The sequence below is a fragment of the Palaemon carinicauda genome, chromosome 5, assembly GCF_036898095.1.
Source record: "Palaemon carinicauda isolate YSFRI2023 chromosome 5, ASM3689809v2, whole genome shotgun sequence".
NCBI lineage: Eukaryota > Metazoa > Arthropoda > Malacostraca > Decapoda > Palaemonidae > Palaemon > Palaemon carinicauda.
The window spans coordinates 76,466,828-76,491,725 of record NC_090729.1 but is presented as its reverse complement, the minus strand read 5'-3'; the positions used below and the strand labels follow the sequence as shown (position 1 = coordinate 76,491,725).

The following is a 24,898-nucleotide window of genomic DNA, read 5'->3' as shown; positions in this document are numbered from 1 at the left end:
GCTGAGAGATGAACGAGCAGGATTTAGAAAAGGTAGAAGTTGCACTGACCAGATTTTCATTTTGAGACATGTTGTACAGCAAAGCGTTGAATATAGAAATCCCCTTTTGATGGGATTTGTGGACTGAAAAAGCCTTTGATAGAGTGCACTGGCCAATTTTGTGGAGAGTCCTGCATTACTATGGAATTCCTCTTAAATATGTGAATTTGATTAAGTCTGTTCATGAGCATAGCAAGTTAAAAGTTGATGTTAGTGGAGTCTTATCAAGCGATTTTCCAGCGAACAGCGGAGTACTCCAAGGGAATGTGTCGTCACCTATGTTGTTTATTCTCCTCATGGATTCTGTGATGTGTAGAACAGTCATAGATGGTGGAGAAGGATTGGACTGGATTGGTGATAGGAATTTAGCAGACCAGAGTATGCTGATGAGGCTGTCCTTGTTAGCAGAACATTACAGAATTTGCAATGCTTGCTTACCAGAATGCATGAAATATCAAATGAGGTTGGGCTGAAGATAAGTAGAAGAACGACAGATGAGAATGGAGTATGCAATGTTAGATGAAATATCATAGGAAGGAAAAAGGATTACAGTGAACCCTCGCTACTTCGCGGTTCGACCATCGCGGATTCACCACTTCGCGGATTTTTTTCATAAGCCATATATATATACATATTGGTAATAACAAAATCAACATACTGTACTGAATAATCAATATAATCGATGCAAAACTAACCTATACACAGATGTGTACAGTAAATGCGTTTGTTTCTTCATTATGATCAGAGAAACGTAAACAAAACATTGGTTGCCATTTTTTATCGTGCTTTTTGGCGTGTTGAGGAAACGCATGATATAAAATCGCCTTTAATATTTGTGCCTGTTTTAGTTTAGGGTACTGTAGTACATGCATTAAGTGTTCTGTACATTAAAGGGTAGTTTGTTAACAGTACTACGTACAAGGGAAGGTTTTAAAAGTCTGAATATACATGTTAAATAAATAGGTAAATATGGTGTCCCTACTTCGCAGATTTTCACCTATCGCGGCCGGGTCTGGAACCTATCTACTGCGATAAACGAGGGTTCACTATGAGGTAGAATCTTGTAAGCATTTAGTAACTATGATCTCCAAAACAGTAGAGTTTAGTGAAAGATTGAAAAAAAGCAAATCAGACAGTGGCTAAGTAAGTAAAACTTGGAAATCAAATCGCCTGAAACTGCATATAAAAATCCGACTATACATCAGTTTAGTGAGATCGGTGTTACTCTATTTACATGAGAATGAAACAATCTCTAATATATTTAGTAGATTTGAGCACAAAGCCTACAGAAGGATATTGGGAGTTAAATGGCAGGACAGGATTAGAAATGAAACTATAAGAGAGATTACTTGAGTACCATATGTTGACGAGATCACGATGAGGGGTAGATGGAGATGGTTTGGGCACTACCAAAGAAAGATTAGTTCACCAAATGTTCAGTTGGGCTCCACAAGGCCCTAGAAGAGTTTGAAGATCCAGACCTACATGGTTGAGGACAATGAAGCGTGAAATAGGAGATGATGAATGGATAAGTATTTAATTAAAAGCTCAAGATAGAGATGACTGGTGAAAGCTAACCGAGGCCCTTTACGTCAATAGGCGTAGATGATGATGATGATGATGATTACAAAATAAAAACAGCAAATATACTGTAAGTCTTTTCTATTGTTTATGCTTATAAGCTCTTTCAGACTATGTTAATGCTTGTAAGCTCTTTCAGACTATGTTTATGCTTGTAAGCTCTTTCAGACTATGTTAATGCTTGTAAGCTCTTTCAGACTATGTTTATGCTTGTAAGCTCTTTCAGACTATGTTAATGCTTGTAAGCTCTTTCAGACTAAGTCTATGCTTTCCATATCAGTTGATTAAAGCAAAATACTGATTATTTTTCAAGCTAAGAGATAATCATTACTTGAACGAATATTTCTATTTTACCATATCAAAGTATATACCAGTAGTTTTTTAAAATTACTTTTCTCATTTCATTTACTGTCAATTTTAATGGCATATCAAAGTTTAGAGGTGTTTCATATCTGATGCTGATGCACAATTTCATGATTCTTGTTTAAAAAGCTTTGGAAATTATTGAATTGTTCTTATAATTCTATAAGTAATATGTCATTCTACTTAACATCATTTGTAGCAACCAAGGTAATTGGTTACAAACTGGCAGTTTACTTTCTTTTGGTAACAATTATTTCATCATTCATTCTCATTTGCTCTTCTAACTTACTGAACCAGAAGTTGCGATACAGAGGTAGAGAGAAAAAGACGTTTATCTATTTTGATTTAGTCTCAATAGAAAAACCGAACTTGCATTATACACAAAATAAGTGGTGAAATTATTTTTCATTGAAGAAAATTCAGTGCTCGCACAATATGCTGGATTGCAAGTGTTACACTAGTATATGTGGTATTGTTGTAATTTACTTCATTAATTTAAAGACCCAAAAAAGGGATATTGACGAAGGAAAAATCTATTTCCGGGCACGACCTGTGTCACTTTGTGAAATGCTCCTCTAGCACCATTTCTAAGGTATAGTTATTGCTGAATATACCAGAGAAAAAAAAAGAGATGCATGGAATGCCAGGAATAAACCTAGCTCGCTCACTCATTGAGTGTCAGTATAGAAAACCATAGATCCCTCACCAATTAGACCTCTCCCTCATCAACATCCCCCCTCTCTACCCCTACATCTCCCCCCCCCCTCATTCCTCACCAGCACATAAAAGAATAATTAAAATGTGAAAAACATAACACATATCTGCTCTCGGAAAACTGCGATAGAGAGAGGAGTTCGGGGTGTAGATTTACATGAATTTATAAATCTGCGATACATTGAGGGAGTGATAAGTGAACCGTGATATGACTAGCGATCTCCTGGACTGGTGTTTGAGTCCTGCTCAAGCTCGGTACTTACTTGTACCATCTGCAACCTCATCATCCTTTTGAGCCTGTAAGTCTACCTGCTTAGTAATCAGCAGCCATTGCCTGGCCATCCTTGGTCCTAGCTTGGGTGTTGATCATATGTATATATGGTTATTCTGTAGGGCATTGTCCTGCTTGATGGGGCAATATCACTGTCCCTTGCCTCTGCCACTCTTCAGTGGCCTTTAAACCTTAAAAGCTCCTCAGAGGTATACTATGCAAAAGTTTTGCTTTCCAAGTCAGATATTAAGCTTCTTTTTTTTTTACTAAGACAGCGACAATTCTGGGAAAGACTACAAGAAATGGATTTTATCTTTATATCTAATTCTTAAGGATGAACAACGAAGTGTACCAAGATATGTTTTAGTGACAAAAAAGGGTATTTGCAATGAAAAAATGAATGGAGAATGCTTGTTGAATGAATGTGTTTGTAGGTAATATTTTGGGGACAATGAAAAGACACTAAAGGTATCATACTCTTGCAAGCAATTACAAAAGTTGAGCATTGGGAATGAATAGAAAGAAAATGTTGCATGACAGATGGAAGAATGTACTAAGTGGCTAATTCATAAAAAAAAATATTTTATTTTGAAGATCCTCACTAGGCTAAATTAGAATGTTAAATTGATTAAAAAACAAAAGATTGACAGACGATGATGCCGGCTATGATTCAGAATGCCAAGAGAATCAGCATGATGTGGGCTTTGGACCTAATTCGGGAGAGGGATACATATTTGAAAGAAGTTAAACACTGGTTCAGGATGTCTGGGCACTGGCAGCCACAATTTGCCGCACCTAAACCCGTTACTACTATTACTACCCTTAAGTTATCCCAACATTAAGGGGTCGGTCGCCTGATGAACCCTCTGCAACGCCTTAAATCAAAGGCATCCTCTTCTACCAAACCTCTTCTCTCCAGATCATCCTACTCCTTATCTCGAAATCTAATTCTCTGCCTCCTTCTTGATCTTCTCCCCCCTTACAGGTTCCTCCCAAGCCCTCCTCACTCCCTCCCCACCATCCATCTTCAACACGTGCCCACACACACTCGATCCTGACACTCTTATCATCTAGGTAATCTTCACGACGTCTGCCATTCTACTTATTCCTTAAATTTGCAATCTTTCAAAACATTGACAAAATATTCCCATATACCACCTTAGCATTTTCATCTATGTTCTCTCAAGCTTTTCTTCCATGCCTGATAAACCAGTTACTCTTCGGTCGTAAATTATAGGTTTTCTAGCTTATACCATCGTTACATGCTGAGCACCAGGGTGAGAATATACAAAAGGATAGAATTTTGTGATAAGGTGGCACTGTGTGGATGGATGAATGTGGATGAGCTTGCAATCTCTTACCAAAATGAAGAGAGAGTAAAGTCAGAGAAAGAGAAGATGGTGGAAAGGAAAGGAGAGGAATAAAAATTAAAGTAACACAAACAAAGCTAATGGTGAACAGTAAAGAAGTAGTTAAGAGTTTGACAACATTTGAAAAATGTTATTTTCATTAGTAAAATAAATTTTTGAATATACTTACCCGATAATCATGTAGCTGTCAACTCTGTTGCCGACAGAAATCTACGGTCGGGATACGCCAGCGATCGCTATACAGGTGGGGGTGTACACAACAGCGCCATCTGTGGTCAGGTACTGCAGTACTTCTTGTCAACACCACCTCAATTTTTTCCTCGGTCCACTGGTTCTCTATGGGGAGGAAGGGTGGGTCAATTAAATCATGATTATCGGGTAAGTATATTCAAAAATTTATTTTACTAATGAAAATAACATTTTTCAATATTAATCTTACCCGATAATCATGTAGCTGATTCACACCCAGGGTGGTGGGTGGAGACCAGCATACATGTTAACAAAGAAGCTAAGTATCCCGTATTTTATTTTATTAGTTATTCAAAAATAACATAAAATAAATAAGTACCTGGTAAGGAAGACGACTTGAACCATTACTCTGCCTTTATTAAGTACGTCTTCCTTACTGAGCGTAGCGGTCCTCTTAGGATGCTGAACGACTCTTAGGTGCTGAAGTATAAAGGGCTGCAACCCATACTAAAGGACCTCATCACAACCTTTAACCTCGGCGCTTCTCAAGAAAGAATTGACCACCCGCCAAATCAACAAGGATGTGGAAGGCTTCTTAGCCGACCGTACAACCCATAAAAAGTATTCAAGAGAAAGGTTAAAAAGGTTATGGGATTATGGGAATGTAGTGGCTGAGCCCCCGCCTACTACTGCATTCGTTGCTACGAATGGTCCCAGGGTGTAGCAGTTCTCGTAAAGAGACTGGACATCTTTGAGATAGAATGATGCGAACACTGACTTGCTTCTCCAATAGGTTGCATCCATAACACTCTGCAGAGAACGGTTCTGTTTGAAGGCCACTGAAGTAGCCACAGCTCTCACTTCATGTGTCCTTACCTTCAGCAAAGCAAGGTCTTCTTCCTTCAGATGAGAATGTGCTTCCCTAATTAGGAGCCTGAATTAGTAAGAAACTGAGTTCTTAGACCTTGGAAGAGAAGGCTTCTTGATAGCACACCATAAGGCTTCTGATTGTCCTCGCAAAGGTTATGACCTTTTTAGATAGTACCTAAGAGCTCTAACTGGGCAAAGTACTCTCTCCAGTTCGTTCCCCACCAAGTTGGACAGGCTTGGGATCTCGAACGACTTAGGCCAAGGACGTGAAGGAAGCTCGTTTTAGCAAAAAACCGAGCTGCAAGGAACATGTAGCCGTTTCAGATGTGAAAACTATGTTCCTGCTGAAGGCGTGGATCTCACTTACTCTTTTAGCTGTTGTCAAGCACACGAGGAAAAGAGTTTTTAATGTGAGGTCCTTAACAGAGGCTGATTGGAGAGGTTCAAATCTTGATGACATAAGGAACCTTAGGACCACGTCTAGATTCCAGCCTGGAGTGGACAACCGATGTTCCTTTGAGGTCTCAAAAGACCTAAGGAGGTCCTGTAGATCTTTGTTGGTGGAAAGATCCAAGCCTCTGTGGCGGAAAACCGCTGCCAACATACTTCTGTAACCCTTGATCGTAGGAGCTGAAAGGGATCTTACGTTCCTTAGATGTAACAGGAAGTCCGCAATCTGGGTTACAGTGGTACTGGTTGAGGAAACTGCATTGGCCTTGTACCAGCTTCGGAAGACTTCCCCTTTAGACTGATAGACTCTGAGAGTGGATGTCCTCCTTGCTCTGGCAATCGCTCTGGCTGCCTCCTTCGAAAAGCCCCTAGCTCTTGAGAGTCTTTCGAAAGTCTGAAGGCAGTCAGACGAAGAGCGTGGAGGTTTGGGTGTACCTTCTTTACGTGAGGTAGACGTAGAAGGTCCACTCCTAGAGGAAGAGTCCTGGGAATGTCGACCAGCCATTGCAGTACCTCTATGAACCATTCTCTCGCGGGCCAGAGCGGAGCCAACCAACGTCAGCCGTGTCCCTTTGCGAGAGGTGAACTTCTGAAGTACCCTGTTGACAATCTTGAACGGCGGGAATGCATACAGGTCGAGATGGGACCAATCCAGCAGAAAAGCATCCACGTGAACTGCTGCTGGGTCTGGAATCGGAGAACAATACAACGGGAGCCTCTAGGTTATCGAGGTAGCGAACAGATCTATGGTTGGCTGACCCCACAGGGCCCAAAGTCTGCTGCAAACATTCTTGTGAAGGGTCCACTCTGTGGGGATGACCTGACCCTTCCGGCTAAGGCGATCTGCCATGACATTCATATCGCCCTGAATGAACCTCGTTACCAGCGTGAGCTTTCGATCTTTTGACCAGATGAGGAGGTCCCTTGCGATCTAGAACAACTTCCACGAATGAGTCCCTCCCTGCTTGGAGATGTAAGCCAAGGCTGTGGTGTTGTCAGAGTCCACCTCCACCACCTTGTTAAGCTGGAGGGACTTGAAGTTTATCAAGGCCAGATGAACCGCCAACAGCTCCTTGCAATTGATGTGAAGTGTCCTTTGCTCCTGATTCCATGTTCCCGAGCATTCCTGTCCGTCCAAAGTTGCACCCCAGCCCGTGTCTGATGCGTCAGAGAAGAGACGGCGGTCGGGTTTCTGAACAGCCAAAGGTAGACTTCCTTGAGAAGAAAGCTGTTCTTTCACCACGTGAGAGTAGACCTCCTCTCTTCGGAAACAGGAACTGAGACCGTCTCTAGCGTCATGTCCTTTATCCAGTGAGCAGCTAGATGATACTGAAGGGGGCGGAGGTGGCGTCTCCCTAACTCGATGAACAGGGCCAGCGATGAAAGTGTCCCTGTTAGACTCATCCACTACCTGACTGAGCATCGGTTCCTTCTCAGCATGCTCTGGATGCATTCTAGGGCTTGGTAGATCCTTGGGGCCGACGGAAAAGCCCGAAAAGCTCGACTCTGAAGATCCATACCCAGGTAGACAATGGTCTGGGATGGGACGAGCTGGGACTCCTCAAAATTGACCAGGAGGCCCAGTTCCTTGGTCAGATCCATAGTCCATCTGAGAATCTCCAGACAGCGACGACTTGTGGGAGCTCTTAAAAGCCAGTCGTCTGACGGAGCCGGACACAAGATCATGGTACTGCTGCACAGTCTGTGAACTGTCAACCATGGGGAAGCGAGGAAGTACAGCGACAACCCGAAGCTGTCTAGACTGTCTGGGTCGTACAGACAACTCCTTATCGGGTTGCTGAGGTTGCCGCACTGCGTCACAACAAGTCACTTCTGCTGGTTGTTGAACGTCTTCCCAGTGACACACTGACTCCGTAAACAAAAAATCCTCTAACAAGGACTAAGCTTGGACTGCATGTCTTGCAACAAAGCTCAAGGTCTATGGGAGCAGGTGTGGTAACAGACGGGGTTAGCGACTGAAGTGGAACCATTACCCTCCCTGGAAGCATGTTATGCTTAAATAAAAGTCCATAGGAGGCTAAGCAGCTAAAGGCTCCTCTCCAAATGACAGAGTCCTCAAGGGAATATCAGAAGGAGGGAGAATAGCACTTTCTCATCTACAGGAACCATATCCGAGAAAAGCTAAGTTCTCTCAGTGAGGGTTTCACTGGTGCAAAAGCAGCAGACCAGAAGGCAACGTTATGAAACTGCTTGACAGTCTTGTGAGTTGGCAACAACCAAAGATGTGTGACTGAGGAGCATGCGGTAAGGTATGCAGAGCATGCTGTATGCAGAGCATGCTGTATGTAGAGCATGCTGTAAGGTAAGCAGAGCATGTTGCATGGCGTGCGGCTTATGCTGCATGGGATGAGGCTCATGCTGCATGGGATGAGGCTCATGCTGCATGGTATGAGGCTCATGCTGCATGGGATGAGGCTCATGCTGCAAGGGATGAGGCTCATGCCGCATGCGTTGAGGAGGATGCCGCATAGTATGAGGCTCCTGCCTCATGGGTTGAGGCGGTTGCCGCATAGCATGAGGCTCCTGCCTCATGGTTTGAGGAGGATGCCGCATAGCATGAGGCTCCTCATAGCATGAGGCTCCTGCCTCATGGGTTGAGGAGGATGCCGCATAGCATGAGGCTCCTGCCTCATGGGTAGAGGAGGTTGCCGCATAGCATGAGGCTCCTGCCTCATGGGTTGAGGAGGATGCCGCATAGCATGAGGCTCCTCATAGCATGAGGTCCCTGCCTCATGGTTTGAGGAGGATGCCGCATAGCATGAGGCTCCTCATAGCATGAGGCTCCTGCCTCATGGGTTGAGGAGGATGCCGCATAGCATGAGGCTCCTGCCTCATGGTTTGAGGAGGATGCCGCATAGCATGAGGCTCCTGCCTCATGGGTTGAGGAGGATGCCGCATAGCATGAGGTTCCTCATAGCATGAGGCTCCTGCCTCATGGGTAGAGAAGGTTGCCGCATAGCATGAGGCTGCTGCCTCATGGGTGGAGGAGGTTGCCGCAACGCATGAGGCTCCTGCCTCATGGGTGGAGGAGGTTGCCTCAACGCATGAGGCTCCTGCCTCAAGGGTTGAGGAGGTTGCCGCATAGCAAGAGGCTCCTGCCTCAAGGTAAGAGGAGGTTGCTGCATAGCGCTGGTACCTGGCAACTCCCAATGCGGCAGCTCACGCATGGAGGCAGGAGGAGCCTCAACATCATACGTCTGGCAGGGTGGACTGCGCAGAGGTGGAGAGCGCTCGCAGGAGGAGGTGTGCTAACCTTCTCTGCCTGAAACTCCTGCATCAAAACCGCAAGCTGAGACTGCATTGTCTGCAGCATAGACCACTAGGGTCTATGAAAGACAACAACAAACGGAGCTACTGTCCGTTGAGACTGAGGGTCTAAAACAGCTGGTGCGGCAACAGACGGAGTTACTGCCTGTTGCGGTACCACCTTGCCTCTCTGGGAGGTGTGCAGTTGTCGTACTGCAGCAAGTCCGAACTGACCCAGTGCTAATGGCTACACCTAGGAGTTGGACTTGCGCGGAAGGGACCGACTTGCACTTAAAAGCTGCAAGATTTGGTCCATGGTTTCTGCGAGAAACCTCTTCCGCAGACGAGGAATAAATGGGCTCTCTCGTCTTTGTGTGGGTGGGGTGATCACGTCGGCTACGTGAGTTGGTTACACCCGAAACCACGGAGGGAAACGTCTGTTCGTCGATCAAGGCCTGATGAACCCATAAGTCCTTCGACGTTACTTCTCCCCTGGGCTTGGGAGCTTGTAAGAGGTCCCAGACTAGGCGAACAACTGGCACGAACAGACGAACCCTCGAACGAAACACTGTAACACTTTGCGCTTATCACTTTATCACTTTTGATTTTCTGTTTGCACTTATTTCACTGAACTCGAAACTTTAAGTGGTTTGTACCTGAAACACGCAATTCTATCCTTCATTAAAAGTTAGTAATCGCGAAAACAGTATTACAATGTAACAGAAAAACATAATGAAAGATAAATAATTCAGTGGCTGGAAAAGAGACTAAACACTAGATCAAATAAACTACGTTTAAAATCTCTCACCGCAAAAAGCCTGGGAACAAGAATAAAACTCTAGAAACGTTTACCTTCTTCCCCTAAAGAGACTAGGGAGAAGAGCAAAAACGATAACAACGTTACCCGCTTGAACGAAACGTTTACCCTCCTTTCTCTCCCTCCGTCTCTATCTCTCTCTCTCTCTCTTTTGACTTAGAACCTGAGAGATGAGCCCAATTATATATATCGTTAAAACATATTATTGTTAAAGGAAAAAAACTGAAAGATTTCCCAAATAAAAAGTTCCTTTATTAGAATTAAAACCATTTAAGCTAAGAAAGAATGAACAAAACGCTAGAATCGGTTTACTCTTACTGCAACGTGAAACCGTGAAAATTCTCTCTCTATCGTAACGATAGAGCGCAAGTTGAACGTTCTGAATGTCAACAACTGCAGAGACAAAACAAAACGTTAGTTCAACTTTGAAAACAGTACGAGACTATCAAAGAAATTCTTTCAAAAACATTAAAATAGCATAAAATGTTAACAGGTAAAAACGAAATGACGGGCTCAATGTTAATTAACTTCGGTTCCAAGAAAAGACCGCCTACTATTAGGAAAGGTCGCATATAAACAAACAAAAATTAATTTTAATAAGTTTATAATAAAAGGAAGTTAATCGAAGAGGCCTATAAAAGGCGGAGAGATATAAAATAAATCTATAACTTTGTTAAGCAAAATTAAGAAAGAGAGTCTATACTCTCTTCGCCACCAACACTTCCGACTAAGGGAAGGGTCGGCCATTTAAAAGTGAAAGAGAGTTCATACTCTCTTCGTCACCAAAATTAAATCAAATTAATTCCAAAAAACTTGCTAAGCTAATGATAAAGCTTCCTGAATAGCGAAGGCTAAACTCTAGAGCAAATACATCACCAAATCGTGAACAATAACTCCAGAATCAACAGCGTATCCATGTAGGTCTAGCCGGAGGCACGATAGAGGAAAAATTTGAGGTGGTGTTGACAAGAAGTACTGGAGTACCTGACCACAGATGGCGCTGTTGTGTACACCCCCACCTGTATAGCGATCGCTGGCGTATCCCGACCGTAGATTTCTGTCAGCAACAGAGTTGACAGCTACATGATTATCGGGTAAGATTAATATTGAAAAATGGAAAAGTTGGGTGCGAACAAAAGCAGGCCTAAGTTTCCGAGGGTAAATCTTGACTGGAAGGTTGACGACTCAAAGTATCTCAAAGTATATACTTCAATGTACAACAGAGATGAAGCAAGTCCCAGAATAGACAGGTCAGGTAAGACAGACAGGTGGAAGGATGTGAAAGATTGATAAAAGGTTGACTGAGGAAGCAAAAGATGGAAATGTATTATACAGTAGCATTTCTGTATCTTATGATGTATTGATGTCTGCAAACATGACATGATTGGAATTTTATCCAATACACTTCTCCCAATACTCACCTTGACATGTTTTGCATAAGTTGGCCACAGGTCACTTCAGACATCACCCGAGTATACATAAGGGAAGACCTTGGCTCATCTGCAATAAAGAAAATAAATTACTAGTTGCATTTTAAGTGATGTTAGCAATAAATCTTACTCAATGCATAACAGGGGAACTCTCAAGGCAATCGTGTGAATGTTCAAGACCCATATATTTGACTTTTAATACTGTATCACATTCTTTAAAACTAATTTGTATTTTTCCTAACTATACAAACCTGAGTTCTTTAAAATGAGATTTGATTTAAGCGCATTAGCAGGTAGTTAGCAGCTGGTGGAGGGACAGCCCCGGCCCTTCTGCCGGTACAAAGAACCTTCAATTCGACTGTGTCGGACTTAGGTGAAGGCAGAAAGTTAACTTTAAGGAGTCAGGTTTGTATTATTAATACAGTATTATTACTTGCTAAGCTATAACACTAGTTGGAAAAGTACGATGCTATAACCCTTACAAGGGCTCCAACAAGGAAATCTTCCTCGTGAGGAAAGAAGATAAACATAGAATAGTGTGCCCGAGTGCTCCCTCAAGCTAGACAATTCTAATCCCTGACAGTGGAAGGCCATGGCACTACCCAAGACTAGTGAACAATGGTTTGATTTTGGAGTCTCCTTCTCGAAGAAGAGCTGCTCACCATATAAAGTTTCTCTTCTAGCCTTACGAGGAAAGTAGCCACTGAATAATTACAGTGCAGCAGTTAACCCTTGCGTGAAGAAGAATTTTTTGGTAATCTCAGTCTTGTCAGGTGTATGAAGACAGAAAAATAGGGCAGACTATTCGATGTGTGAGTAGGTAAAGGGAAAATACGTATTAGTTTTAAAATTTGCGGCTTGTCCCCCTACGAGTACAAGCAACCTTCGTCCTTTAATATGACTTGGGTGGGTGAAGTCCCTATTACCAAACTGAATAGCTATGCTCAGACCTGATAATGTAAGGAACCTGGCATCCTAGACACCTCACGAACCAAGGTCAAATGTACCGTAGGTTCAAAGACCAGGAAACCAATACTATTGCACTAAAAATTCCCTGTCTCAGACTAGTAAATCTGTTAAGTAACATCCTCCCCCTCAAAAGGAGGATGGTGGAATGAATGAACACTTCTATTTCAACATTAACAGAAAAACCGTTAGCTATAAATGTTGTTTGCCTGTACCAGCATCCATCCAGTTCCATGGGATCACAACAGCTATGCCCCAAAAGGAGAGGAAAAGAGAGAGCAAAGGCTCCAGACTCTCACTCTCATCCTAGACTTACATGGTAACCGTCATCTTGGGCACAATACTTTGTCCTGCAGAGGAGCTACAGTCAGAACATGACTTGCTGAGCAACAATTTCAGGTCCAGCGAATATGTATTCAAAGGCTCCTTAGTGCATCCCGCAAATAATGCGCACAAAAGGGGGTCCGATGCTTCCATACTCCCGCGTCTAAAACTTGAGTCGACGAGAATTTTCTTGAAGGCTACAGTAGCACCAACTCCTTTAATCTCAACAACGCACACCTAGTTTAGCCTGATGAGCCGAGGGATCTCGAAGGTAATGCTTTATTGATAGTCTCCTGCAGCCAAAAGGGGATTGTATTCTTGATGACTCTCCTTGTATGCTCTACATGTACTTCAGAATAGATTCTGTTACCTAGGTCTGGCAGTTTGAGTTATCTCAAGGTAGTACTTTAGCATGCTTACAGGACACAAATTAACTCCTCCAGATCATCAGTTACTTCCCCGAGTGAAGAAACTGTAAATGACGACAACCTGGAATTAATGATTGATGGATTTTGAGTTTTGCTACAAAGCAGAAACCAAAGATTACAAAGACCAATCTGCAATGCTCATAACGAGAGAAGGAATACAAGCCCGTGAAGTTAGCTTATGCACTTATTTGAAGTGAAAGCAAGGAGAAAGACCATGTTCTATGCTAAGGTTCATACGGAGCTCTCTCTAAACCGTGGATAGGTGTGGTGGGTCGTATACGAAGAGGTAAAAAAAAAAAAAAAGTTTTTTTGCCATAATTTTTCATCTGTACTGGTTGTGAGCGATATTGACCTGCGAGACCTCAGTTCACTGTGTGCAGCAGTCAGGAGAGGACGCATTTCATCCCAGCCCTTTTCCTTGTGCTATTTCTGAGATACCCTCGGGTTGAGCTCGACCCATCAATACCTAATAAAGGCAAGTTGTGTAATATAAAATTTTTATATAATTATTGAATGTGCAGTAGTGTTTAGGTGTGTATAAAACTAAAAGGATTATTGTAAAGTATTTGTGAATGTCTTCTACCCCGAATGTTTTTATAAAACGACTTATAATTTCTCCTGTATTTGTAAGTTTGTATCTTTACGAAAACTTAATTATGATTATTTTATTTGTTTAAATTGCAAAATAATATATAAACTTCATTCTAGCAACCATAATATTTTTCTGCAAATCCTCGAACAATTATATAAGTAAATGACTCGCTGATATTGACATTTCTTTCTCCATTTCAGGTAGCAGATCTGACCTTCCAGGGTGGTGTGGTTGGCGGCCATTTGGCGAGCCTATCCGACACAACCTGGCATAGCTCTATGAGGGAAAAAAAAAAATTCCCCTTTATAAAACATTAAATAAATATCCAAGTGCAGATTCTTTTACACATTTTTGTTGTACAATAATAATACAATATCCAGTAAAAATTCCAGCCACTAACTATGTCATTTACCTACCCCCAAAAAAATGTTGAAAAGAGGATAGATTTTTCTAGCAGAAAAAAAAAAAATTAAATAAAAAAAAATTAATAAATAAATAAATATTTTCTCATTTCAGGAAACATGAATCTCGGCAAATGATGCTCAATTATTATTGAATAAGTTCTAAGAATAGTTTTAGTTTATTTCCATATTTAGATTTTAGGTGAATTATTTTGTAGTCATTTTTTTTTTGTATAATAATTTCTTTAATTTATTTGTAATTAATATTTATTTTGAACTTGGCTTTTATTTACTTTTTTTTGAAGATTAAAATACTGTATTCCTTGAAATTTGTTCTTGCTATTAACCCTTTTACCCCCAAAGGACGTACTGGTACGTTTCAAAAACTCATCCCTTTACCCCCATGGATGTACTGGTATGTCCTTGCAAAAAACTGCTATTTGCATATTTTTTATAACTTTATGAGAAACTTCAGGTATTTTTTAAAAAAAAATGAGACCAACCTGACCTCTCTATGACAAAAATTAAGGCTGTTAGAGCCATTTAAAAAATATATGCTGCAAAATGCGCTTGAAAAAAAAAACCCTGGGGGTTAAGGGTTGGAAAGTTCCAAATAGCCTGGGGGTAAAAGTGTTAAAAGGTTGCGAATTGATTTGTAAACAAATTTTTTTATGAATTTCTCTACCCGAGGTTGACCCACGATACCTACTCAAGGTGTGGTCAAATAATGATACCTATACAGGGTTAAGGACAACACAATGGTCACATGGTATGACAATGAAACAATCTCCAATAGATTTAGTAGATTTGAGAAAAAATTTTATTTTCATTAGTAAAATGAATTTTTGAATATACTTACCCGATGATCATATAGCTGTCAGCTCTGCTGCCCGACAGAAAAACCTACGGGCGGAATACGCCAGCGATCGCTATACAGGTGGGGGTGTACATCAACAGCGCCATCTATCGAGTAGGTACTCAAGTACTCGATGTCAACACAGAACCAATTTTCTCCTCGGTCCACTGGGTCTCTATTGGGGAGGAAGGGTGGGTCCTTTAATTTATGATCATCGGGTAAGTATATTCAAAAATTTATTTTACTAATGAAAATAACATTTTTCAATATTAAACTTACCCGATGATCATATAGCTGATTCACACCCAGGGGGGTGGGTAGAGACCAGCATATATGTTAACATTAAGAGCTAAGTATTCCGTATTTCATTTTAGCAGTTATTCAAAATAACAAACATAAAATTAATAAGTACCTGGTAAGGAAGTCGACTTGAACAATTACTCTGCCTTTTTAAGTACGTCTTCCTTACTGAGCCTCGCGATCCTCACAGGATGCTGAGCGACTCCTAGGAGCTGAAGTATGAAGGGCTGCAACCCATACTAAAGGACCTCATCAAAACCTCTAATCTAGGCGCTTCTCAAGAAAGAATTTGACCACCCGCCAAATCAACCAGGATGCGAAAGGCTTCTTAGCCTTCCGGACAACCCAAAAAACAACAATAAAAAGCATTTCAAGAGAAAGATTAAAAAAGGTTATGGGATTATGGGAATGTAGTGGCTGAGCCCTCACCCACTACTGCACTCGCTGCTACGAATGGTCCCAGGGTGTAGCAGTTCTCGTAAAGAGACTGGACATCTTTAAGGTTTAATGATGCGAACACTGACTTGCTTCTCCAATAGGTTGCATCCATTACACTCTGCAGAGATCTGTTTTGTTTGAAGGCCACTGAAGTTGCGACAGCTCTAACTTCATGTGTCCTTACCTTCAGCAAAGCATGGTCCTCCTCATTCAGATGGGAATGAGCTTCTCGAATTAAAAGTCTGATATAATAAGAAACTGCATTCTTCGACATTGGTAAAGAAGGTTTCTTAATGGCGCACCATAAAGCTTCTGATTGTCCACGTAATGGCTTAGTCCGTTTCAAATAGTACTTAAGAGCTCTTACCGGGCATCGTACTCTTTCTTGTTCATTTCCAACCAAATTAGCAAGGCTTGGAATATCGAACGATTTGGGCCAAGGACGAGAAGGAAGTTCGTTTTTGGCTAAAAAACCAAGCTGTAAGGAACATGTAGCCGTTTCAGATGTAAATCCAATGTTCCTGCTGAAGGCGTGTATCTCACTGACTCTTTTAGCTGTTGCTAAGCAGACGAGGAAAAGAGTTTTCAAAGTGAGATCTTTAAAAGAGGCTGATTGAAGTGGTTCGAACCTTGCTGACATAAGGAATCTTAGTACCACGTCTAAGTTCCAACCTGGTGTGGCCAACCGACGCTCCTTTGAGGTCTCAAAAGACTTAAGGAGGTCCTGTAGATCTTTGTTGTTGGAAAGATCTAAGCCTCTGTGACGGAAGACTGCTGCCAACATGCTTCTGTAACCCTTGATCGTGGGAGCTAAAAGGGATCTTTCCTTCCTTAGGTATAAAAGGAAGTCAGCTATCTGAGTTACAGAGGTACTGGTTGAGGATACTAATTTGGACTTGCACCAACTTCGGAAGACTTCCCACTTCGACTGGTAGACTTTGAGAGTGGATGTCCTCCTAGCTCTAGCAATCGCTCTGGCTGCCTCCTTCGAAAAGCCTCTAGCTCTCGAGAGTCTTTGGATAGTCTGAAGGCAGTCAGACGAAGAGCGTGGAGGCTTGGGTGTACCTTCTTTACATGCGGCTGACGCAGAAGGTCCACTCTTAGAGGAAGTGTTCTGGGAACGTCTACTAGCCATTGCAGTACCTCGGTGAACCATTCTCTCGCGGGCCAGAGGGGAGCAACCAACGTCAACCTTGTCCCTTCGTGAGAGGCGAACTTCTGCAGTACTCTGTTGACAATCTTGAACGGGGGGAACGCATAAAGGTCTAGATGGGACCAATCCAGAAGAAAGGCATCTATGTGAACTGCTGCTGGGTCCGGAATCGGTGAACAATAAATTGGGAGCCTCTTGGTCATCGAGGTTGCGAACAGATCTATGGTGGGTTGGCCCCACAATGCCCATAGTTTGTTGCATACATTCTTGTGAAGGGTCCACTCTGTTGGGATGATTTGACCCTTCCGGCTGAGGAGGTCTGCCATGACATTCATGTCGCCTTGAATGAACCTCGTTACTAGGGATATGTTTCGATCTCTTGACCAGGTGAGGAGGTCCCTTGCGATCTCGTACAACTTCATTGAATGAGTCCCTCCTTGCTTGGAGATGTACGCCAGGGCTGTGGTGTTGTCGGAGTTCACCTCCACCACCTTGCCTAGAAGGAGGGACTTGAAGCTTCTCAAGGCCAGATGAACTGCCAGTAGCTCCTTGCAGTTGATGTGCAACTCGCTTTGAACCGCATTCCACGTGCCCGAGCATTCCCGACCGTCCAACGTCGCACCCCAGCCCGTGTCCGATGCGTCCGAGAAGAGAAGGTGGTCGGGGGTCTGAACAGCCAGTGGCAGACCCTCCCTGAGGAGAATGTTGTTCTTCCACCAAGTCAGTGACGACTTCATCTTCTCGGAAATAGGAACCGAGACCGCTTCTAGCGTCTTGTCCTTTCTCCAGTGAGCAGTTAAGTGAAATTGAAGGGGGCGAAGGTGGAGTCTCCCTAACGCGATGAACTGGTCCAGTGATCAAAGCGTCCCTATCAGACTCATCCACTGTCTGACTGAACATCGGTCCTTCTTCAGCATGGACTGGATGCATTCTTGGGCTTGACTGATTCTGGGGGCCGACGGAAAAGCCCGAAAAGCTTGACTCTGAATCTCCATTCCTAGGTATACTATAGTTTGGGATGGGACGAGTTGGGACTTTTCTATATTGACCAGGAGACCCAATTCCTTGGTCAGATCTAGAGTCCACTGTAGATTCTCCAGACAGCGACGACTTGACGCAGCTCTTAAAAGCCAGTCGTCCATATAGAGGGAGGCGCTGATGTTTGCTAAATGCAGGAATTTGGCAATATTCCTCATCAGTTTGGTAAAAACTAGAGGTGCCGTGCTTAGGCCAAAGCACAGGGCTTGGAACTGGTATACAACCTTCCCGAAAACGAACCTTAGAAAAGGTTGGGAATCTGGGTGGATGGGGACGTGAAAGTAAGCGTCCTTTAGGTCTAACGAGACCATCCAGTCTTCCTTCCTGACCGATGCTAGAACCGACTTTGTCGTCTCCATGGTGAACGTCTGCTTTGTGACAAAGACATTCAGAGAACTGACGTCTAGCACCGGTCTCCACCCTCCTGTCTTCTTCGGCACTAAGAAGAGGCGGTTGTAGAAGCCCGGGGATTGATGGTCCCGGACTATGACTACCGCTCCCTTTTGTAGTAAGAGAGACACCTCTTGCTGTAAAGCTAGCCTCTTGTCCTCCTCTCTGTACCTGGGAGAGAGGTTGATGGGAGTCGTTGCTAGAGGGGGCTTGCGCAAGAATGGAATCTTGTACCCCTCCCTGAGTAACTTCACAGACTGTACGTCTGCGCCCCTGTTCTCCCAGGACTGCCAGTAGTTCTTGAGCCTGGCTCCCACTGCTGTCTGAAGAAGGTGGCAGTCAGACTCTGCCTCTAGAGGACTTGGAACCCTTCTTCTTGCTCCCACGTTGACTTCCGGCACGAGCACCTCCTCTGCTGGAGGCTCTGCCACGAAAGGGCGGAATGAACCTTGACGCTGGAGTGTCCATCCTGGGTCTAGGTACGGAGGGCAAAGGGGTGACTTTGCGTGCGGATGACGCCACCAGGTCATGGGTGTCTTTCTGGATCAAGGAGGCAGCAATCTCCTTGATCAACTCTTCAGGGAAGAGACACTTCGAGAGTGGAGCAAACATAAGCTCCGACTTTTGACATGGGGTGACTCCAGCTGACAAGAAGGAGCAAAGGTGATCTCGCTTCTTGAGGACCCCAGACACGAAAGAAGCCGCAAGCTCACTAGAACCATCCCGAATGGCTTTGTCCATGCAGGACATGATGAGCATGGAAGTTTCCTTATCAGAAGGGGAGGTCTTCCTGCTCAACGCTCCCAAACACCAGTCCAAGAAGACTTCGAATGCGCGGAAAACTCCCTTCATAAGATGGTCCATATCCGAAGGAGTCCAGCAAATCTTGGAGCGTCTCATAGCCAGCCTACGAGGAGAGTCTACCAGACTTGAGAAGTCGCCCAGGGCAGAGGCAGGAACTCCCAAGCCGAGAACTTCTCCCGTGGCATACCAGACGCTAAATCTGGAAGCAAGCTTGACCGGGGGAAACATGAAGGATGTCTTCCCAAGTTGCTTCTTGGACTGCAACCACTCTCCCAGTACCCTTAAAGCTCTCTTGGACGAGCGAGCGAGTACGAGCTTCGTAAAGGCAGGAGCTGCTGACTGCATGCCTAAAGTGAACTCAGAGGGAGGCGAGCGGGGTGCTGCAGACACAAACTGATCCGGATATAAATCCTTGAACAGCGCAAGCACTTTCCTAAAGTCTAAGGAGGGAAGCGTGGTCTTGGGTTCTTCGATGTCCGAGTGTTGGTCGTCAAGATGTGCAGCTTCGTCATCATCAGAGATACCATCATCTGAATGTTGAGGAGGAAGAGGCAACGGAGTGGGCTGGACGGCTGAGTCCGGCAGCACGGGTGCATGCGTGGCTGCACTGGACCCAACATCATGCCACTGTTGGTCAGTCTGAGAACTGGCAACAACCAAAGCTGAGTGGGTGCGCAAAGCGTCCACTCCCGACTGTGGAAGGATAGCGGAGACCACCGTGGGTTGCGGAGGCTGACGCACCGCGTCAAAACACGGCAGCCTAACTCCACCCTCCTGTTGTTGTGGTAGCTCACGCACGGCAACGGAGGGTTCCATGCGTCTGTGAACATCAGCATGCGTCTGGCAGGGTCGACTGCGCATGGGTGGAGGAGCTCTCACAGCTGGAGTGTGGGAGCAGGCAGCCTCAGCGTCTGCTGGGCGCACAACCGTGGCAGGTTGTAGGCTAACGGGTGCAGCGTCAACCTTCTCCGCACGAAACTCCTGCATAACCGCAGCTAACTGAGTCTGCATAGACTGCAGTAAAGACCACTTAGGGTCTACAAAAGCGGCAACAGACGGAGTTACTGTCCGTTGTGACTGAGGGTCTAAAACAGCGGGTGCGGCAACAGACGGAGTTACTGCCTGTTGCGGTACCACTTTGCCTCTCTTAGGAGGTGTGCAGTCGTCGGAGGACTGCAGCGAGTCCGAACTGACCCAGTGGCTACACCTGGGCCGTTGGACTAGCTCGGAAGGGACCTTACGTTTAAGAGGCCGTGAGACCTGGGTCCATCGTTTCTGTCGAGAAACCTCTTCCGCAGACGAGGAATGAATGGGCTCACTCGTCTTCTTGTGGGTGGGACGATCTAGGTAAGATACGTCCGAAACCACGGAGGGTACGTCTGTACGCTGATTAAAGCCTGTCGAACCCTTTGGTCGTACGACATTGCTTCTCCCCTGGGCTTGGGAGCTTGCAAGAGTTCCCGGACTGGGAGGACGACAGGCACGAACAGACGCACCCTCATGCGTAACACTGACACTTTTCACTGCACTGACACTCACTTCACTTCCCACTGCACTTTTACCTTTCAACTCTCTGACGTCAGCCATGAGTTGATTGCGGTCATTCGCCAATGACTCGACTCTCTCACCTAGAGCCTGAATGGCACGCATCATATCTGCCATTGAAGGTTGATGAGAGCTAGCAGAGGGGTCGGGTGCAACCACTACAGGGGAAGGAATAGGTTGAGGGGCATGGGGAGAGGAAAAATCAATTGAGCGAGACGAACTCCTCCTGATCCTATCCTTCTCTAGCCTACGTGCATATTTCAGGAATTCTTGAAACCCGAATTCCGAAAGCCCAGCGCATTCCTCACATCGATCTTCCAATTGACAGGCTTTACCCCTACAATTGGAACAAACGGTGTGCGGATCGATAGAGGCCTTCGGAAGACGCCTTGAACAGTCCCTAGCGCTACATTTCCTGTACTTGGGGACTTGAGAAGGGTCAGACATCTTGAATTAGTCAAAGGGGGGAATTCAAAATCTATCCAAGTCGTCAACAAATAATCCAAAATCCAAAAAAGAATGCAAGGAAGTATTGAAGATAACTTCTGCATAGCGATAGCTAATAACCAGAAATGAATACTTCACCAAATAACGTGAAAATCAATCCAGAAAACAAGAGCGTATTCAGTAGGTCTTGCCGGTGACACGACAGAGAGAAAATTGATTCTGTGTTGACATCGAGTACTTGAGTACCTACTCGACAGATGGCGCTGTTGATGTACACCCCCACCTGTATAGCGATCGCTGGCGTATTCCGCCCGTAGGTTTTTCTGTCGGGCAGCAGAGCTGACAGCTATATGATCATCGGGTAAGTTTAATATTGAAAAAACCCTCACAAGGATATTGGGAGTTAAATGGCAGGAAAGGATTGGAAATGAAACTATAGAGACTACTCGAGTACCACAGGTGGATGAGATCATGATTTGGAATAGATGGAAACAGTTTGGGCATGCTCATCGCACTCCCCAAGAGAGATTAGTTCACCAAACGTTCAGCTGGGCTCCACAAGGCACTGGAGGAATTGGAAGACCCAAGCCTACATGGCTGAGGATTATGAAGCACAAAGTAGATGATGAATGGGTAAGTATTGAATTATAAGCTCAAGATACAAGATGACTGGTGAAATCTAACCGAGGCCCTTAGTGTCACTAGGCATACGGGATGATGATGATGATGATGATGAACAGTAATAAAACCAAACCATTTATCACACACAAAGTATAAAAACTTCAAAAAAAAACTGGGAGAGAAAATAAGATAGAGTAGTGTCCCTAAGTGTCCCCTCAAGCAAGAGAACTTTACCACAAGATCAGAGAACAAAGGTTTTATTTTGGAATGTCCTTCTCATAGAAGAGCAGCTAACCATAGCTAAAAAGTGCCTTCTAGCCTTACCAGGAAAAAACTAGCCATTGAAAAATTATAAAGCAGTAGCTAAACTCTTGAGCAAAGAATTGTTTGGTAATCTCAGCGTTGTTAAGTGTACGAGGAGAGATGAGAATATGTAAAGAATAGGAGAGACTATTCAGTGTATGTGCAGGCAAAGGGAAAAAGGAGCCGTAACTAGAGAGAAGGATCCAATGCAGTACCGTCTGGCCAGTCAAAGGACCCAATAACTCTCTATCGGTAGTACAGTATCTCAAAGGGTGGTTGGTGACCCGGACAACCTGGTGGCTAGCAGAATGATTGTACACAGGCAATGGCGAGCAGTTAAGGTTGCAGCATGTAATTGCGAGTACCTAACAGGATACCTATAGTACGACTTTAATGGGCGCAATCGCCAACATACGTGCCATCTCAAGTACGAGTGGTGGAGCTCCCCTAGATGAGCGATCATGAACGGCTGAGATGAAAACAAAGTAGACCGTAGTCTCGCCGTCTCTTTTAATACTTTGGTAGAGGGTTGGGCAATACTGTACTCTCTCTCACATGGGTGGGAAAACCGTGAGAGTGACATCTAAACTCAATCAGCCTCAAAGGCCTGATCGTTCAATAGTTTTCTTCCCACCAGCAGTGGGTACGAAGTCAGCTGACTACATGCCTAGACAAAGAGGTAAATGCACAGAACACACTCCAAACCATGGGAATGAAACCCCTTCAGTCTCTCAGATGTAAACAATGGACTTGAGTGAAAAATTGAAAAACCTACTTAATAGACTGATATGCAAGTTATAATGCCCCAGCTCCTATTAAACATATAGAGAAGGTATTATTGTAGTGTATTACAAGGCAATATAACTTAGGAAAAAAAAACTACTTTTTCTTATAGAAAAAATTACGCTCTCTTCGAAAATGATACTTGTTCCCATTGCAAATTAATAGTTTCAGAAATATATATACCGTATATACTCGTGTAATGTTCGACTTCGTGTAATGTTCGACCCCCCTATTTTGCTTTCAAAATCATGAATTCATCATATACCTCATGTAATGTTCGAGTCTTGATTTTGGCAGTAGGCTAGAGGTCTTTCATCTCCAGCATACCATAATTACCAACAAAGTAAGGGTTATGCCTAAGTGCGACAAACAAATGTATAAAACGAATCGGAACAACACCTAAATACTAACATCTGTTTACAATAACAATTGAGTATTCAGCGTACATTTTCTAGCGAACACTTTAGTTGCAAACAGCCGATTATCATCATCGGCTAATAGCTTTCAAAAACAAGCAAACACTAAAAGTAGCAAACAAAATTAGTTCATCGTTTTGAGTAACAAATTACCATAACCGGTAATTGCAGGTAATTACGGTGATTATAATTACCCGTTATGCTAATCATTTTTTTTCCTCACAATATATATGAATAAGAATTTACTCATAACCCATCAAGATGTCTACCAAGAAATATAAAAAATTTACTGCAAAATTCAAGCTTCAAGTTATTGCAGCCGCTGTCCGCTGAAACGACAAATAACGTTCAAGCCGTAAAAAAGTTTGGAGTTACTGAAACTAGCGTTCGAACTTGGAGAAAAAAAGTGTGGATTCAATTAAGAAAATTTTTTGCGGTTCATCATTAATATCAATTAATATACCATACCAAGTAAAATAAAATGAGCCTAATTTTTTCATTAACCATATCACGTTATAACATACGCAACCCGACAGTTTGCTAGCTTCATACCTGCTGCGTTATGGTAAAGTCATTACTCGTAGCGGAAAAAAACTATTTATGATGGTTTAGGAAATAAAATCCATGCTAATAATATGCCTGGTGTTGAATGAACATGGTTAGTACTGTATATATAGGCCTAGCCTATGTTTACCTACCGTTAGGTAACCTTATATACGTGTAAGCATAGCCTACGATTACCTACAGGTAGGTAGCATAGCCTAGGGTAATGTTCGCGTAGGCCTAGCTTACGTTTACCTACCGGTAGGCCAGAAATTTTTACTTTTTCAAATATATATCTCGTGTAATGTTCGACCCTTACTTTTTTAACTGAAAAATAGGCCTTAAAAATCGAACATTACACGAGTATATACGGTATATATATATATATATATATATATATATATATATATATATATATATATATATATATATATATATATATATATATATATATATATATATATATATATTTGGGCTCAAGCCATGGCGTCCTGATGGAAGGTTCCTTTTTGGTAGCTTCCTTGGGTAAATAACTACTAAGATATTCCCAGAGAATTTAACCACAGGTTATCACAGAATTCTAACTTCTGGAGCGAGTATCCTAAAGGTTTCCCTTTTAAGACATCGTATATCAACAGGGGACGCATGTATTAACGCGCCACATAGCTATCTACACCCCGAACAGAGTTAATGCTTCGGTGTGTAAGGGCTGAGAATAGCTGGGAGCCGTTCCATAGCTAATCTCATCCGTGGCTACTTCTGGTACTCGAGACGTAAACAAACGGGCGCCATTGCTTAAATGACGTCACGACCGTCTTCATCCTTTGTTCAGTAGCTCGCCCTACTTAGACGGATTTTCCCTGTGCCTTACTTATCGCTTTGCATCTACGTTATGTCGCTACCTTCGGCCTCGCCTTCTTCTGGAAAGTTGAGTACAAGGTTCCAGTATTGTTTAGTTAAGCTCTGACCGTAAAGTAAATATTACTTTCCGAGATAATTGTTGTTTTGTGGCAGAGCTATGCCTCTACCGGACCCGCCATTTTATGGCGTCGTTGTTGTTATGCATGCCTTATTTAGTTAGCCACAACAACGCTTCCAGCCTTATTTACTAATCGATAACATTAGTTTATTTAGTCTTCATAGCTAGGAACTTTTATATCGTGTTTTGACACTTTTTATCGGTCATCAA

General features: G+C 43.4%; 1 long non-coding RNA gene across 1 annotated transcript in view; it reads right to left on the bottom strand.

The window, feature by feature from the left end:
- Positions 1–24,898, bottom strand: part of LOC137641345 (uncharacterized) — a 37,884-nt gene that overhangs the window by 2,124 nt on the left and 10,862 nt on the right. The window contains exon 2 of the long non-coding RNA XR_011044493.1: positions 11,353–11,431. This is a non-coding gene — a long non-coding RNA (uncharacterized lncRNA). The remainder of the gene's footprint in view (positions 1–11,352; positions 11,432–24,898) is intronic.